Source organism: Physeter macrocephalus, chromosome 21, assembly GCF_002837175.3.
Source record: "Physeter macrocephalus isolate SW-GA chromosome 21, ASM283717v5, whole genome shotgun sequence".
NCBI lineage: Eukaryota > Metazoa > Chordata > Mammalia > Artiodactyla > Physeteridae > Physeter > Physeter macrocephalus.
The window spans coordinates 57,421,983-57,427,579 of NC_041234.1; the positions used below are offsets into that span (position 1 = coordinate 57,421,983).

Consider the following 5,597-nt stretch of genomic DNA (forward strand, 5'->3'; position numbering starts at 1 on the left):
CACAGAAATCTCTGGCATTCTTATACACTAATGATGAAAACTCTGAGAGTGAAATTAAGAAAACACTCCCATTTACCATTGCAACAAAAAGAATAAAATATCTAGGAATAAACCTACCTAAGGAGGCAAAAGTCCTGTATACAAAAAATTATAAGACACTGATGAAAGAAATTAAAGATGATACAAATAGATGGAGAGATATACCATGTTCTTGGATTGGAAGATTCAACATTGTGAAAATGACTCTACTACCCAAAGCAATCTACAGATTCAATGAAATCTCTATCAAACTACCACTGGCATTTTTTACACACCTAGAACAAAAAATTTCACAATTTTTATGGAAACACAAAAGACCCCAAATAGACAAAGCAATCTTGAGAACGAAAAATGGAGCTGGAGGAATCAGGCTCCCTGTCTTCAGACTACTACAAAGCTACAGTAATCAAGACAGTATGGTACTGGCACAAAAACAGAAATATAGATCAATGGAACAGGATAGAAAGGTAAGAGGTAAATCCATGCACATATGGTCACCTTAACTTTGATAAAGGAGGCAGGAATGTACAGTGGAGAAAAGACAGCCTCTTCAATAAGTGGTGCTGGGAAAACTGGACAGCTACATGTAAAAGTATGAAATTAGAGCACTCCCTAACACCATACACAAAAAACAAACTCAAAATGGATTAAAGACCTTAATGTAAGGCCAGACCCTATCAAACTCTTATAGGAAAACATAGGCAGAACACTCTATGACATAAATCACAGCAAGATCCCTTTTGACCCACCTCCTAGAGAAATGGAAATACAAAGAAAAATAAACAAATGGGACCTAATGAAACTTAAAACCTTTTGCACAGCAAAGGAAACCATAAACAAGACCAAAAGACAACCCTCAGAATGGGAGAAAATATCTGCAAATGAAACAACTGACAAAGGATTAATCTCTAAAATTTACAAGCAGCACATGCAGCTCGATAACAAAAAACCAAACAACCCAATCCAAAAATGGGCACAAGAACTAAATAGACATTTCTCCAAAGAAGATATACAGATTGCCACCACACACATGAAAGAATGCTCAACATCATTAATCATTAGAGAAATGCAAATCAAAACTACAATGAGATATCATCTCACACTGGTCAAAATGGACATCATCACAAAATATAGAAACAATAAATGATGGAAAGGGTGTGGAGAAAATGCAACACTCTTGCGCTGTTGGTGGGAATGTAAATCGATACAGCCACTATGGAGAACAGTATGGAGGTTCCTTAAAAAACTACAAATAGAACTACCATACGACCCAGCAATCCCACTACTGGGCATATACCCTGAGAAAACTATAATTCAAAAAGTGTCATGTACCAAAATGTTCATTGTAACTCTGTTTACAATAGCCAGGACATGGAAGCAACCTAAGTGTCCATCAACAGATGAATGGATAAAGAAGATATGGCACATATATACAATGGAATATTACTCAGCCATATAAAGAAATGAAATTGAGTAGTGAGGTGGATGGACCTGGAGTCTGTCATGCAGTGTGAAGTAAGTCAGAAGGAGAAAAATATATACCGTATGCTAACACATATATATGGAATCTAATTTAAATAAATGTCTTGAGGAGCCTAGGGGTAGGATGTGAATAAAGACACAGACCTACTAGAGCACGGCCTTGAGGATATGGGGAGGGAGAAGGATAAGCTGTGATGAAGCGAGAGAGTGGCATGGACATATATACACTACCGAATGTAGGGTGGATAACTAGTGGGAAGCAGCCACATGGCACAGGGAGATCAACTAGGTGGTTTCTTACCACTTAGAGGGGTGGGATAGGGAGGGTGGCAGGGAGGGAGATGCAGGAGGGAAGATATACAGGAAAATATGTATAGTTTTAACTGATTCACTTTGTTGTAAAGTGGAAACTAAGACACCATTGTGAAGCAATTATAATCCAATAAAGATGTTAGAAAAATAAATAAAAATCTACCAGGTACTCGAAAAATGTTTACTTACCTACTGTCATTGATATACATATACTTATGCTAATTTGTCTCTGTAAAAAAGAGGTTTATTGTAGTTAGATTCAAAATGTGTAAACATAGTGTGCATCTATTAGTAAGAAAATAAATACAGTGAAGCTCAAAATTTTTAAGTCAGCCCTTTTAAAACACACACACACACACACACACACACACACACACACACACATATATATGTATACAAATCACAAGATGAACACCTCACTGTCTTTGGATCAGCTAAGGATTTCATTAGAAGAGGTATCAATTTCTTCTTTGTGATGTTGGCTACCAGACAGGGGTTTAGAATGTCCATTCTCAGTAACTCGCTGGGTATAAAGCAAATTATAACTTGGGCCTTGCATATTTCATCCATAGTGCACATGTTTATCTTGGAATCATTGCAGTGTACTCAGAACCCTCCTTCGTTATTATAACACTAGGCAGTGTAATGTCCTGAGCCAAATCCTTTCCTGTGGTGCATTACTACAGCAGGTAAGTAATGAATAAAACATTCTGGTCTGTGAGATTTCAGAGATTCCCTGCAGCAATAGGGCTCCATGTTTGATTTCTTCAAAGCCAACATGAACACCAATCTTCTCTCAATTATTATGTCCTGACCACCTGAATCGTTTGAGATGTAGTCTGAGAACCTGAGGTAGGTGAAAAATCATAAGCTGTTTGGGGGCTTCTGTGAGTATAACTTGTTTTGAGGAAAACCTTCTATGCTTTGAATTACACTGGTCACATATATAGATTTTTCCTTCTGAAGCTTCAGTTTTTGTGAATTTGGCCAACAGTTTAGTAACCAGACATGGCTGGGAAGTAGTATCTTTTCCATTACATTGGTATCTTTCTGGAAATTCCAGTGACAAGTCCCAGAAAGGTGCTATGATATTTGATTTGTTGTCACATGCGAGACATGTAACCTAAGAAGTTGTCTGTGAAAAATGTTCTTCACAACATTCATAAACTGTTTGATAAGTTTCCTTTGAGAAGTGGGGATAAGAGATGGTATCCTGGTATCAGTTGTCTCTAGTTCATGCTGTATTTTATCCAAAAGCTCACAAACAAAATTCTCGAGCATCTTGTTAGGCATAACCACGAAAATCAGGTATTAATCTCCATACTGAGTGTAGCATAGCAAATGGTGTGACCAAGGCCCACTTTCCAGACCACATAACTTGGAACAAAATATGCAATTCATGACAGAGAGAAGTGTTTTATGAACTTGGCTTCCTTGGCTGAATAAGTTCTATCTTTCTACTCTTTGATGCTCCACCACTTAGTCCTGATGATAAACTTGGATGTCTGGAGCAAACAGAGCCTGTTTCTTTATCTTGTCATTCATTCATTTGATATACTGTATCTGTGACTGGAGGATGCCTTTAAGATGATCGTGTTTTATCACTAGCTGTCACAGTCAGCCATCGGTTCAGATCAAGTTTGAAAAATATTGTCAAAAAATAAGTAAATGACTCAATACTTGAAGAACATAATTCATATAGCAAGTATTTCCAAAATTTCTCAATCCTGTTACACCAAGAGTTACTATTGGCATTCATTTAATGGAGGAATCACTGGCATTTTAAAAAATTTTATTTTCTTTAATTATTTTTTATCCAGCAGGTTCTTGTTGGTTATCTATTCTATACATATTAGTGTATATATGTCAATCCCAATCTCCCAATTCATCCCACCACCACCCCTTGGTGTCCATACGTTTGTTCTCTACATCTGGGTCTCTATTTCCTTCTTGCAAACCAGGTCATCTGTACCATTTTTCTAGATTCCACATATATACATTAATATACAATATTTGTTTTTCTCTTTCTGACTTACTTCACTCTGTATGACAGTTTCTAGGTCCATCCACATCTCTACAAATGACCCAATTTCATTCCTTTTTGTGGCTGAGCAATATTCCATTGTATATATGTACCACATCTTCTTAATCCATTCATCTGCTGATAGGCATCCAGGATGTTTCCATGACCTGGCTATTGTAAATAGTGCTGCAATGAACATTGGGGTGCATGTCACTGGAATTTTTAATCTCACATCTTCTGAGGTATATAGTACTTCATCTTTTGCTGGTGATGCTAAGGTTTGAAGTGGTACTTGAACAGGAACTATTTCTATTGTGGGGGACTGATCTAGACCTTGCAAATGTAAACTCTTTCTTGGAGACATACATTCCAATCCTGCTTTAACTTGATACTCTAATTCTTGCAGTCATTTTTTCACTTCTCTTTTTGCTATTTTTTCCTGAAATTGTTCTTCTTGTATTTTTCATCCAATGGGTGACTGTTCAAAACAAGTTTAAAATATTTTACTCATTAGTATCCTTCTCCTGTGCCAAAAAGCATTATACATTTGATATTCATTTTGAAGCAGAGAGTGCGTGCCATACTGTAAGAAATAAGAATCATCACTTGTACCCATAGGCTCTAAAAATACTTCCACTACCAGTGTTGCAGTGATAATTTTGACTTTTGATTGCACTTAATGTACTTCGTAATAACTTCAAGTCTCCAGTTGCATTATCATTAAGAACTTAATCATCACAAAGGTAACAGAAAAACACATCTCATTCACCTCCAATGCAACAGGATGACTGCTTTCTTGAAAGTGCTTGAGTTCAGGTTCTTCAATATATCTTCCACAGGCAACACAGGAACTGCTAATGCAAGCACAAATCAATTCAGTTGTATTGCAGTCCACGCAATGCCATTTCTGAGGGTTGAGGATGGAATGGTCTTGAACAAGCCTCAACTGCCCAAAGTGTTTGCACTTATCCGTTATTAGCATTTAGTCTAGCTGAGAAACACATAATCCAAGCAAGTCTCTGTTCACAACACCTGAAGCATCTGGAAAGATCCCGAGCCAGAGCAGCCATCTTAGCACTCTTCAGCGTGAAGCTGCAGCTGACCCTGCCCCCGTCCCCTCACTTTGGAGTGCCAGGAGGGGGCAGGCTGCTCTGCTCTGTGACTGTGGATGGATTGGTTGTCCACCTGAGGCTGGGAACCCACTTCTGGACTCCAACTCCACGTCGGTGCAGCATTAGCTTTTATATGAGTCTAAACGCACATGTTGTCACTTTTACATGGTAGCCGATGGCTTATCAACTATTTATAAGCTTTCATGTATATGCTGAAGAGGAAGCAGTTCATTCTTTACCTGTGGCAGTTCAATACCTTTGCTATAAACACCAAATGATTTATTTTTAGAAACTCATTTCTGAAGTCATTTTTCCTGTGGAACCTGTATGAATATTTGGACATTTTAGATTTAGGAAATGCTTTCATAAAAATTGGAAAAAAATAATAAAATGGCTGCATATGTACCCTCCTTACTTTGGTTACTCCAATGCAACTTGCCTTACTCCCCTTTCTAATGTCTATCAGCTCTACTTACTCAGAGTAGCATTTTATACATGGGGTTATGTTATAAATGCATTCCTTAAGTTAAAAATAACATTAAATGTATACATATATCCCCTCCCTCAGACCTCCCTCTCACCTCCCCAATAAAAACAAACAAACAAACAAAAAAAACAACATTTAAAAT

At 37.4% G+C, this 5,597-nt stretch overlaps 1 pseudogene; it reads right to left on the bottom strand.

The window, feature by feature from the left end:
• Positions 1 to 2,263: 2,263 nt before the first annotated feature.
• LOC102995292 (ubiquitin carboxyl-terminal hydrolase 44-like) lies at positions 2,264 to 4,838 on the bottom strand (annotated as a pseudogene).
• Between the last annotated feature and the right edge of the window lie 759 nt (positions 4,839 to 5,597).